Raw genomic sequence first — 13,979 nt, 5'->3', positions numbered from 1 at the left:
CCGCCGGCAAAGCGCCGCTGCAGCGGCGCTTTGTGGGCGGGTTTAACCCTTTTTCGGCCGCTAGCGGGGGTTAAAACCACCCCGCTAGCGCCCGCAGACCGCTGCTAAAACGACGGTAAAGCGCCGTTAAAAATAGTGGCGCTTTACCGCCGACGCCGCTCCCGCCCCAGTGTGAAAGCAGCCTTACTGGTGTGACCGTGAGGTAAGTAAAAAACAGTTGCTTTCTCTCTGTTACACCCCTTTCACACTGGGGCGTTTTTCAGGCGCTAGAGCGCTAAAAATAGCGCCTGAAAAAAACGCCCCTTTCACTCCATCTAAATCAATGTGGCAGCGTGGCTATACCACCGGCAAAGCGCCACTGCAGCAGCGCTTTGCGGGCGGTTTTAACACTTTTTCGGCCGCTAGCGGGGCAGTTTTAACCCCCGCATACGCCGCTAAAACAACAGTAAAGCTCCGCTAAAAATAGCGGCGCTTTGCTGCTGAAGCCCGCACCACCCCAGTGTGAAAGGGGCCTTAATGTGAATGACATTATGTGAATGTGATGACCATGAAATGTAATTTTAAAATGTGAGTGTATATATATCTATTATATTGACTGTTGACTGATCTGCCAAATGTTCCCCCAAGTCTGTAATTTATGCACGCTGGTGAAGTGGCTTTGATGCGCTCTGGTGTGGCGGAATTGTTGAGCGCTGGTGAAGCAGTATTCATGGGCATTGGTGGGCGCTGGTGAGGCGGCATTGTTGAGCGCTGGTGAAGAGGTATTGATGGGCGCTGGTGAGGAGGTATTGATGGGCGCTGGTGAGGAGGTATTGATGGACGCTGGTGAGGAGGTATTGATGGGCGCTGGTGAAACGATATTGATGGGCGCTGGTGAAACGATATTGATGGGCGCTGGTGAAACGATATTGATGGGCGCTGGTGAAGCGATATTGATGGGCGCTGGTGAAGCAGTATTGATGGGCGCTGGTGAAGCAGTATTGATGGGCGCTGGTGAAGCAGTATTGATGGGCGCTGGTGAAGCAGTATTGATGGGCGCTGGTGAAGCAGTATTGATGGGCGCTGGTGAAGCAGTATTGATGGGCGCTGGTGAAGCAGTATTGATGGGCGCTGGTGAAGCAGTATTGATGGGCGCTGGTGAAGCAGTATTGATGGGCGCTGGTGAAGCGATATTGATGGGCGCTGGTGAAGCAGTATTGATGGGCGCTGGTGAAGCAGTATTGATGGGCGCTGGTGAAGTAGTATTGATGGGCGCTGGTGAAGCAGTATTGATGGGCGCTGGTGAAGCAGTATTGATGGGCACTGGGGAAGCGGCATTGATGGGCACTGGTGAAGCAACATTGATGGGCGCTGGTGAAGCAGTATTGCTGGGCCCTGGTGAGGCTGCATTGAAGGGCGCTGGTGGCAGGGGAGGGCTGGTAGCCTTAGGCCTGGGGGGCAAGTCCAGTCAAGTAGCCCATTTAACCACCAAATTAGCTCCACGTTGCCTGCACAGAGAGAGAAATAGCTCCACGTTGCCTGCACAGAGAGAGAAATAGATCCACGTTGCCCGCACAGAGAGAGAAATCGCTTCACATTGCCCGCACAGAGAGAGAAATCGCTTCACATTGCCCACACAGAGAGAGAAATCGCTTTACATTGCCCATACAGAGAGAGAAATCGCTTCACATTTCCCGCACAGAGAGAGAAATCGCTCCACATTGCAAGCACATCGAAAGAGAGAAATCGCTTTACATTGCCCACACAGAGAGAGAAATCGCTCCATATTGCATTTTCTCTGTGGAAGCAATGTTGAGAAGTCTCTCTCTCTCTGTAAAGGCCAGTGCACCAGTCCCCAGGGTCAGATTAAGGGCACTGTGGGCCTGGTGCAGCAGTGAAGCAGGTTTAGGAGTGGCAGGGATACGATGTAAATAACGTCATATCCTAGCTCTCCTGTTACTAGGCACCATGCTGCATCTCTAGGAGCCTGTGCTGGCTTGTGCCCAGACTTAGTCGCAGCTGCACAGGTGTAATGCTAGGGAAGCCTGGCATTTGATTTATCAAGCTTCCGTAAGAGCCGTGTGTGGGTGTGTGCTCTTAGGTGAAGGTTTCCGAGCCATCAGAATACAGTGATCACTGCTGGCAGCTATAGCAGCCAGCAGTGATCGTCAAAAAAAAAAAAGACACGCTGGTTGTACTGAAGTCAGTTGATCTTTCAAATTCTGTACAACCAGTCTGCCCATCAGGGCCAGTGCTACCACTAGGCAAACTAGGAAGCCGCCTAGTGCGCACTGCTGCCTAGGGGCGCCTGGCCACTGGTGTTACTACTCTGTTCTCTTTGCAACAAGCAACTAAGTCTCAGCATCAGCAGGCAGCCACCGCTCAGTTCGTACATAGCGTTGGAGGCGCAGTGGCGGCGGAGGACTGTGTCTGTGTCCCAACTCCTGAATGAATGGAAGCAAGCAAACATTCATTGATGGGCACAAGTAGGCTGCATTGATGTGCACTGGTGAGGCTACATTGATGGGCGCTGGTGAGGCTGCATTGATTGGTGCTGGTGAGGCTGCATTGATGGGCGCTGGTGAGGCTGCTTTGATGAGCGCTGGTGAGGCTGCTTTGATGGGCGCTGGCGAGGCTGCATTGATGGGCGCTGGCGAGGCTGCATTGATGGGCGCTGGCGAGGCTGCATTGATGGGCGCTGGCGAGGTTGCATTGATGGGTGCTGGCGAGGCTGCATTGATGGGCACTGGTGAGGCTGCTTTGATGAGCGCTGGTGAGGCTGCATTGATGGGCGCTGGTGAGGTGGCATTGATGGGCGCTGCTGAGGCTGCATTTGATGGGCACTGGTGGGCTGCATTTGATGGGTGCTTCATTAAAAAGGTGGGGTATACATGGGCAGGACAAAGGGGTGAAGTCAGGGGTGGAGCGGGGGGGGGGGGGGGGGGCGGCAAAATGAGGTTTCGCCTAGGGTGTCAAAAATCCTTGCACCAGCCCTGCTTGTGATTAGAAATGTTATTTAATCACAAAAATATATGTATAATGTATACTACATAAATTGCTGTGCATTGCTTTGTACAGAGGTAATGAATTTAATGTACTACAAAAAAAATTGGCGTGCGCTGCTGAAGTGTTCAGGTTTGGCTTGACGAAAAGGTGGCAACCCTGGCAATTTCCCCTCATTTCCTGTCCTGCTAACAACTTCTACTTAAAAAAGTATTTTTATTTCTGCCTGTGACAGTGTTGGAGCGTTACCCTCACATCCTGTCTGGTAAAACTGTTGTCATTGGGGCAGAAAGTGGGGGAGCTCCAAATAGAAGTAAAAACAAAGGGTGATAAAACTATGCTACAGGGGAACCCAGAAAGCATTATTAATAATGACAGACTGCGTAACATTTATTATTGATTTTGCTCATATTGCTACGGGGGAAATGTTGTCAAAAATATGTTTTTAAATGTACTTATACTTTAACTCCAATAATAATCCATTTCTTCTATTATTCCACTATTTCCTCTCCAGCGATATTGTAGATACCTGTTATTGGTATCCTCTTACTTAGCAAGAATGCGGCCGGCTTCATTGAGGGAGCTCTGTGCAGAAGCGCCATCTCAGCACTATCATGAAATAGCTGTAGAAATGGCTTACCATGAAAATAAATGAAAGGCTTGCGCTTCTAGACGCCTTGATTTATCAGAAAATTACTGGGGCATTTGTCAAATTGTAGCTCTTCACATTAGCAACAGTGAACTAAAGTGAATGGTTGCTTAAAGAGGCATGGTGCAGTGTATTTGAAGAGTGCAGCACCTTACCTGCGTTTGCAGTGCTGAAAAATGCAGCAGCTCTACTTTTTGTAACTGCGCTGAACTGCCCTGCAATGTTGTGAACTATGCCCATAGGATTACCTTTATTTTAGTCTGTCTATGCAGTTGGAGTGCAGTTCAAAATGCATCTAACTGCAGCCAACTGCATCTAAATGCGTTCGGCGTGAAAGGCCCCTTAAGCCTCGTACACACGATCAGATTTTGCGCAGACAAAACCTCAGACTTTTGTCCAAAGGCATGTGCCTGGATTTCGTCTTACATACAAATGGCAAGGAATTGTCGGCCAACAAACATGAACCTACTGACGTACTACGTGGTTTTTCAGCTCTTTAGCGCCACCCTTTGGGCTCCTTCTGCTAATTTTGTGTTAGTAGAAGTTTGAGTGTTAATTCAGGCTTTTCATTTTGCGCTTTTCATTTCGCACTTTTCAGTTTGTGTTTGAACGGCCATTCGTCAACCAGACATGTTGCGGAATGAGAAGAGATAATGTGTAATGTTTATTATTGGCCTTGGAGTTATTGGTTTGACCCAAGTCCAGTCCAGGAACTGGAGGAAGAGAAGTTCTTGGCCCAAAAATTGGCTGCTTTATTAATCGTGACCAATTATGTCATATGCCTTTGCTGAGGGAGCTCCAGGAGAATAATTCGGATACTTTTCAGAATTATCTCTGGATGACGGACCCTTGCTTTCACCAACTCCTGGCATTGTTGATCCCGTGTATTAAGAAGCAGGACACATGCATGAGGCTTTTATTTTATTTTTTGTTTGAATAATGATTTGATTTGTTATATTTTCTATATTTTTGGATAACTTGGTTAAGTTCTATTGGCAGATAGCATGTCTAATTTTATTTGTTTTCTTTTTTTAGTGCACAAATAACAAAAAAGTGTAGAATAATACTTGGCTATGTAAAATTGACAAGGGACACCAACAAAGTTGTAGCTTTGATCTTAAAAACTACGGGATAATGGTGTTGTGGTAACTTGCCCCAAAAAAAACTAAAAAAAAAAGCATAATAATATTATTCTTGATATCACTGGAAAATTTGTTTGCAATAATTCCATCAGTATCACCAGCAAAGCAGCTTCATTATTATCCCATTAACCACTTGCTTACTGGGCACTTAAACCCCCCTCATGCCCAGACCAATTTTCAGCTTTCAGCACTGATGCATTTTGAATGACAATTGCACGGGCATACAACACTGTACCCAAATGAAATTTTTATCATTTTTTTCCCACAAATAGAGCTTTCTTTTGGTGGTATTTAATTACAGCTGGGAGTTTTATTTTTTGCTAAACAAACAAAAAAAGATGCAAAAAAAATAAAAAATCATGTTTAATAGTTTGTTATAAAATTTTGCAAACAGGTCATTTTTCTCCTTCATTGAAGTGCGCTGATGAGGCGGCACTGATAGGCTGCACTGGTGGGCACTGATAGGCTGCATTGGTGGGCACTGATAGGCTGCACTGGTGGGCACTGATAGGCTGCACTGGTGGGCACTGATAGGCATAGTTAAGGCGGCACTAATAGGCACAGATAAGGCGGCACCGATGGGCACAGATAAGGCGGCACTGATGGGCAAAGATGGGCACAGATAAGATGGCACGGATGGGTGGCACGGATGGGTGGCACGGATGGGTGGTACTAAGGGGCACTGATAGGTACCACTGATAGATGGGACTGATGGGCACTGATAGGTGGCACTGATAGGTGGCTCTGATAGGTGGCACTGCTGGGCACTGATGGGCGGCACTGAGGGGCACTGATGGGCACTGGTAGATGACACTGATGGGCACAGATATGTGGCACTGGGGTGCAGCACCTTTGTTGAGGCAGATTGTGGGCACTGCTGGGTGGCACTGCTGGGTGGCACTGCTGGGTGACACTGTGGGCACTGCTGGGTGGCACTGTTGGCACTGCTGGGTGGCACTATGGGCACTGCTGGGTGGCACTGACGGGGGGCACTTATATTTTTTGAGGTGGCACTGGCAGGGGGCAGGTGGGCACTGGCAGGGCTGGCCGTGATCGGGACTGATGTCCCGATCATGGCCGCCGGTGATCGGCTCTTTTTTTTTCTCCTCGCGCTGACAGCGCGAGGAGGAATAATAGCCGATTACCGGCTCCGTTGTATCACATGATCAGCTGTCATTGGCTGACAGCTGATCACGTGATAAGGGGTCGGGATCGACCCCTTGCTCGGATCGGTGATCAGGCGAGTCTCATAGACTCGCCGATCACAGAGTGCGTCGCGCGCGCCCCTCAGGGGGCACGCAGGCCGCTCGTGCATGGGACGACGTTAATAGACGTAGTCCCAGCAAAGGAGGTCCGCGCTGTAGCCGTCATTCGGCTATAGCGCGGGTCTCAAGTGGTTAAAGAAGAAGAGAATGTGCGCTGCATTTCCAGATTTCATAATTTTCCACATCACAAATATTACTTCTCCATTACGAGCGCTAGTTTACAAGACGGACCACTTCTGACTCGACCTTGCTTCTGGGCATGTGTGTTTGTACTTTGGACTTTTGTACACACGCTTGGAAAATCCGACAACAGACGTTTGACATTTGTCCGCGGAAAATGTTAAAACCTGCTATCCAACATTTGTCCATGGAAAATCCGACAACAATTGTCCGATGGAGCGTACAAATGGTCCGATTTTCCGCCAACAGCCTGTCATCACACAATTCTGATTGTGTGTATGAGGCTTTAGTCTGGAGTTGGAGTTGTCTGGAGTTGGGCTTTAACTACTTGCTAACTTTTCACAGTAAATATACAAGCGGGCATCAGGTACAGGCACAGCAACATATATGTACGTTACAAGCCTTCTTCCGGGTTTGCATGCGCCCCCTGCTGCTCCTTGCTGTGATTGGACACAGTACAAGTTTGGCAGCAGATTTCAGCCAGATTTTTGGCTGAAACCTGCTGTCCAATCACACACACAGAGTTCTGTTTACAAAAACACAAAAACACAAAACTCTGTGTACAGTGAACGGTGATCTGGCTGTTTCTTCTCCCTGAAAAGCAGGGAGAAAAAACAGACAGATTAGTAAGTAAACGCAGCATACATTACACATTGGTAGGCACACAGTTAACCCCTTGATTGTCCCTAGATGTTCACCACTTCCCAGTGTCATTAGTACAGTGACAGTGTATAGTATTATCACTGATTACTGTATGAGTGTCACTAGTAGCATCAGTGTCAGTTAGTGACCCTCCCAGCCAGTGCCTGTTAGCGCCAGATTTCCCACCACCCTATCACAGTCACACTATAAGTCGCTGATCACCGCCATTACAGTATATAGCATCTAAATTCCAGTATAAATATAATAGTTTGTAGATGCTATAACTTCCACACAAACCAATTAATATACACTTATTGGGATTTTTTTACCAATAACATGTAGCGGGATACATTGTGGCATACCTTTTTGAAGAAAGTTGATTTTATTGGATATCTTTTATAACAGAAAGTAGAAAATATAATTTTTATTAAAAATGTTCTGTCCTTTTTCGTTTTACATCGCAAAAAATCAAAAACCCAGTGGTGATCAAATACCACCAAATGAATGCTTTATTTGTGTGAAGAAAATCCTAAAAAATATTTGGGTACAGTTTTGCATGACTGTGCAATTGCCAGTTAAATTAGCACAATGCAGAATAACAAAAAATGTCCGGGTCATGAAGGGGTTAAAACCTTTCACGGTCAAGTGGTTAAAGCTTAACTTCAGGCAAACATCTAAATACATGGCTGAAATACAGTATCTCACAAAAGTGAGTACACCCCTCACATTTTTGTAAATATTTTATTATATCTTTTCATGCGACAACACTGAAGAAATTACACTTTGCTACAATGTAAAGTAGTGAGTGTACAGCTTGTATAACAGTGTAAATTTGCTGTCCCCTCAAAATAACTCAACACACAGCCATTAATGTCTAAACTACTGGCAACAAAAGTGAGTACACCCCTCCAAAATTGGTCCAAATTCGGCCAAATTAGCCATTTTCCCTCCCAGATGTCATGTGACTCTTTAGTGTTACACGGTCTCAGGTGTGAATGGGGAGCAGGTGTGTTAAATTTGGTGTTATCACTCTCACTCTCTTATACTGGTCACTAAAAGTTCAACATGGCACCTCATGGCAAAGAACTCTCTGAGGATCTGAAAAAAACAAAATTGTTGCTCTACATAAAGATGGCCTATGCTGTAAGAAGCTTCAGCACGGTGGCCATGACCATACAGCAGTTTAACAGGACAGGTTCAACTCAGAACAGGCCCCGCCATATTCGACCAAAGAAGTTAAGTGCACGTGATCAGAGTCATATCCAGAGGTTGTCTTTGGGAAATAGACATATGAGTGCTGCCAGCATTGCTGCAGAGGTTTAAGGGGTGGGGGGTCAGCCTGTCAGTGCTCAGACCATATGCCACACACTGCATCAAATTGGTCTGCATGGATGTCTTGCCAGAAGGAAGCCTCTTCTAAAGATGATGCACAGGAAAGCCTGCAAACAGTTTGCTGAAGACAAGCAGACTAAGGACATGGATTACTGGAACCATGTCCTGTGGTCTGATGAGACCATGGTAATCTTATTTGGTTCAGATGGTGTCAAGCGTGTGGCGGCAACCAAGTGAGGAGTACAAAGACAAGTGTGTCTTGCGTACAGTCAAGCATGGTGGTGGGAGTGTCATGGTATGGGACTGCATGAGTGCTGCCAGCACTGGGGAGCTACAGTTCATTGATGGAACCATGAATGTCAACATGTACTGTGACATACTGAAGCAGAGCATGATCCCCTCCCTTCAGAGACAGGGCCACAGGGCAGTATTCCAACATGATAACGACCCCAAATACACCTCCAAGACGACCACTGCCTTGCTAAAAAAAGCTGAGGGTAAAGGTGATGGACTGGCCAAGCATGTCTCCAGACCTAAACCCCATTGAGCATCTGTGGGGCATCCTCAAGCGGAAGGTGGAGGAGTGCAAGGTCACCAGCTCTATGATGTCATCATGGAGGAGTGGAAGAGGACTCCAGTGGCAACCTGTGAAGCTCTATTGAACTCCATGCCCAGGAGGGTTAAGACAGTGCTGGAAAATAATGGTGGCCACTTGACACTTTGGGTCTAATTTGGACATTTTCACTTAGGGGTGTACTCACTTTTGTTGCCAGCAGTTTAGACATTAACCACCTCAGTACAGTGCAGTTACACCCCCTTCCTGACCAGACCAATTTTCAGCTTTCAGCGCTCTCACAGTTTGAATGACAATTACTCAGTCATCCTACACTGTATCCATATGAAACTTGCGTCCTTTTTTCCACACAAATAGAGCTTTCTTTTAGTGGTATTTAATCACTAGTGGGTTTTTTATTTTTTGTGCTATAAATAAAATAAAACGTAAATTTTGTGAAAAAAATGCCTTTTTCTTCGTTTCTGTCATAAATTTTTGCTAATTAGTAATTTTTCTTCATAAATTTTGGCCAAAATTTATACTGCTACATATCTTTGGTAAAAATAACCCACATTAGTATATATTATTTGGTCTTTGTGAAAGTTATAGAGTCTACAAACTATGGTGCCAATCACTGAAAATTGATCACTTCTGATCAGGCCTTCAGTACATCAGGTGTACCTCATTTCTTGAGACACTAACAAGTCAGGAAAGTACAAATACCCCCCAAATGACCCCTTTTTACAAAGTAGACATCGCAAGGTATTAAGTAAGTAGCATGGTGAGTTTTTTTAAGTTGTCATTTTTTCCCACAATTCTTTGCAAAATTAAGATTTTTTATTTTTTTTTACTAAATTGTCATATTATCAGGTTATTTCTCACACACAGCATATGCATACAACAAATTACACCCCAAAATACATTCTGCTACTCTTCCCGAGTACGGCGATACCACATGTGTAGGACTTTTACACAGCCTGGCCACATACAGAGCACTAACATTGATGTAGTACCTTCAGACGTTCTACGAGCAAAAATTACGCATCTCATTTCTCAACCACCTATTACACTTTTGAAGGCCCTGGAGTACCAGGACAATGGAATTTCCCATAAAATTACCCCATTTTGGAAAGCAAACACCCCAACGTATAATCTGTGAGGCATAATGAGTCTTTTGAACGGTTCATTTTTTTCCAGAAGTTTTTGGAATATGTGGAAAAAAATTTAAACGCATTTTTTTTTTACACAAAATTGTCAATTTATAAGATATTTCTAACACATAGCATGTATATAGCAAAAATTACACCCCAAAATACATTCTGCTACTCCTCCCGAGTATGGCGATACCACATGTGTAGGACTTTTACACAGCTTGGCCACATAGAGAGGCCGAACATTGAAGTAGTCTGTTCAGGCGTTCTAGGAGCATAAATGACACATCTCATTTCATTCCTACCCATCACACTTTTGAAGGTCCTGGACCACCAGAACAGTGAAATTACCCACAAAATGACCCCATTTTGGAAAGCAAACACCCCAACGTATATTCTATGAGACATGGGCTGGAGATAGGTACTCAGGTACTCTGATGGCCTGGTGACAGGTACTCGGGTACTCTGATGGCCTGGTGACAGGTACTCGGGTACTCTGATGGCCTGGTGACAGGTACTCGGGTACTCTGATGGTCTGGTGACAGGTACTCGGGTACTCTGATGGTCTGGTGACAGGTACTCGGGTACTCTGATGGTCTGGTGACAGGTACTCGGGTACTCTGATGGCCTGGTGGCAGGTACTCGGGTACTCTGATGGCCTGGTGGCAGGTACTCGGGTACTCTGATGGCCTGGTGACAGGTACTCGGGTACTCTGATGGCCTGGTGACAGGTACTCGGGTACTCTGATGGCCTGGTGACAGGTACTCGGGTACTCTGATGGCCTGGTGACAGGTACTCGGGTACTCTGATGGCCTGGTGACAGGTACTCTGATGGTTTGGTGACTGGTATTTGGGTACTCTGAAGGGCGGTGACAGGTACTCATATGGACTGTGACAGGTACTCGGGTACTCAGATGGACTGTGAAAGGTACTCTGGTACACAGATGGACTGGAACAGGTACTCGGGTACTCAGATGGGCTGTGACAGGTACTCGGGTACTCTGATGGCCTGGTGACAGGTACTCGGGTACTCTGATGGCCTGGTGACAGGTACTCGGGTACTCTGATGGCCTGGTGACAGGTACTCGGGTACTCTGATGGCCTGGTGACAGGTACTCGGGTACTCTGATGGCCTGGTGACAGGTACTCTGATGGTTTGGTGACTGGTATTTGGGTACTCTGAAGGGCGGTGACAGGTACTCATATGGACTGTGACAGGTACTCGGGTACTCAGATGGACTGTGAAAGGTACTCTGGTACACAGATGGACTGGAACAGGTACTCGGGTACTCAGATGGGCTGTGACAGGTACTCGGGTACTCTGATGGCCTGGTGATAGGTACTCGGGTACTCTGATGGCCTGGTGACAGGTACTCGGGTACTCTGATGGTCTGGTGACAGGTACTCGGGTACTCTGATGGTCTGGTGACAGGTACTCGGGTACTCTGATGGTCTGGTGACAGGTACTCGGGTACTCTGATGGCCTGGTGGCAGGTACTCGGGTACTCTGATGGCCTGGTGGCAGGTACTCGGGTACTCTGATGGCCTGGTGACAGGTACTCGGGTACTCTGATGGCCTGGTGACAGGTACTCGGGTACTCTGATGGCCTGGTGACAGGTACTCGGGTACTCTGATGGTCTGGTGACAGGTACTCGGGTACTCTGATGGCCTGGTGACAGGTACTCTGATGGTTTGGTGACTGGTATTTGGGTACTCTGAAGGGCGGTGACAGGTACTCATATGGACTGTGACAGGTACTCGGGTACTCAGATGGACTGTGAAAGGTACTCTGGTACACAGATGGACTGGAACAGGTACTCGGGTACTCAGATGGGCTGTGACAGGTACTCGGGTACTCTGATGGCCTGGTGACAGGTACTCGGGTACTCTGATGGCCTGGTGACAGGTACTCGGGTACTCTGATGGTCTGGTGACAGGTACTCGGGTACTCTGATGGTCTGGTGACAGGTACTCGGGTACTCTGATGGTCTGGTGACAGGTACTCGGGTACTCTGATGGCCTGGTGGCAGGTACTCGGGTACTCTGATGGCCTGGTGGCAGGTACTCGGGTACTCTGATGGCCTGGTGACAGGTACTCGGGTACTCTGATGGCCTGGTGACAGGTACTCGGGTACTCTGATGGCCTGGTGACAGGTACTCGGGTACTCTGATGGCCTGGTGACAGGTACTCGGGTACTCTGATGGCCTGGTGACAGGTACTCTGATGGTTTGGTGACTGGTATTTGGGTACTCTGAAGGGCGGTGACAGGTACTCATATGGACTGTGACAGGTACTCGGGTACTCAGATGGACTGTGAAAGGTACTCTGGTACACAGATGGACTGGAACAGGTACTCGGGTACTCAGATGGGCTGTGACAGGTACTCGGGTACTCTGATGGCCTGGTGACAGGTACTCGGGTACTCTGATGGCCTGGTGACAGGTACTCGGGTACTCTGATGGCCTGGTGACAGGTACTCGGGTACTCTGATGGCCTGGTGACAGGTACTCGGGTACTCTGATGGCCTGGTGACAGGTACTCTGATGGTTTGGTGACTGGTATTTGGGTACTCTGAAGGGCGGTGACAGGTACTCATATGGACTGTGACAGGTACTCGGGTACTCAGATGGACTGTGAAAGGTACTCTGGTACACAGATGGACTGGAACAGGTACTCGGGTACTCAGATGGGCTGTGACAGGTACTCGGGTACTCTGATGGCCTGGTGATAGGTACTCGGGTACTCTGATGGCCTGGTGACAGGTACTCGGGTACTCTGATGGTCTGGTGACAGGTACTCGGGTACTCTGATGGTCTGGTGACAGGTACTCGGGTACTCTGATGGTCTGGTGACAGGTACTCGGGTACTCTGATGGCCTGGTGGCAGGTACTCGGGTACTCTGATGGCCTGGTGGCAGGTACTCGGGTACTCTGATGGCCTGGTGACAGGTACTCGGGTACTCTGATGGCCTGGTGACAGGTACTCGGGTACTCTGATGGCCTGGTGACAGGTACTCGGGTACTCTGATGGTCTGGTGACAGGTACTCGGGTACTCTGATGGCCTGGTGACAGGTACTCTGATGGTTTGGTGACTGGTATTTGGGTACTCTGAAGGGCGGTGACAGGTACTCATATGGACTGTGACAGGTACTCGGGTACTCAGATGGACTGTGAAAGGTACTCTGGTACACAGATGGACTGGAACAGGTACTCGGGTACTCAGATGGGCTGTGACAGGTACTCGGGTACTCTGATGGCCTGGTGACAGGTACTCGGGTACTCTGATGGCCTGGTGACAGGTACTCGGGTACTCTGATGGTCTGGTGACAGGTACTCGGGTACTCTGATGGTCTGGTGACAGGTACTCGGGTACTCTGATGGTCTGGTGACAGGTACTCGGGTACTCTGATGGCCTGGTGGCAGGTACTCGGGTACTCTGATGGCCTGGTGGCAGGTACTCGGGTACTCTGATGGCCTGGTGACAGGTACTCGGGTACTCTGATGGCCTGGTGACAGGTACTCGGGTACTCTGATGGCCTGGTGACAGGTACTCGGGTACTCTGATGGCCTGGTGACAGGTACTCGGGTACTCTGATGGCCTGGTGACAGGTACTCTGATGGTTTGGTGACTGGTATTTGGGTACTCTGAAGGGCGGTGACAGGTACTCATATGGACTGTGACAGGTACTCGGGTACTCAGATGGACTGTGACAGGTACTCTGGTACACAGATGGACTGGAACAGGTACTCGGGTACTCAGATGGGCTGTGACAGGTACTCGGGTACCCTGATGGACTGTGACAGGTACTCGGTACTCTAATGGACTGGGACAGGTACTCGGTACTCTAATGGACTGTGACAGGTACTCGGGTACTCTAATGGACTGTGACAGGTACTCGGTACTCTAATGGACTGTGACAGGTACTCGGGTACCCTGATGGACTGTGACAGGTACTCGGTACTCTAATGGACTGTGACAGGTACTCGGTACTCTAATGGACTGTGACAGGTACTCGGTACTCTAATGGACTGTGACAGGTACTCGGGTACCCTGATGGGCCGTGACAGGTACTCGGGTAC

This window comes from Lithobates pipiens, unplaced genomic scaffold (genome assembly GCF_037356315.1).
Source record: "Lithobates pipiens isolate NorthernLeopardFrog02 unplaced genomic scaffold, aLitPip1_a1.2 Scaffold_18, whole genome shotgun sequence".
Taxonomy (NCBI): domain Eukaryota; kingdom Metazoa; phylum Chordata; class Amphibia; order Anura; family Ranidae; genus Lithobates; species Lithobates pipiens.
Note: the sequence above shows the minus strand (reverse complement) of the source record.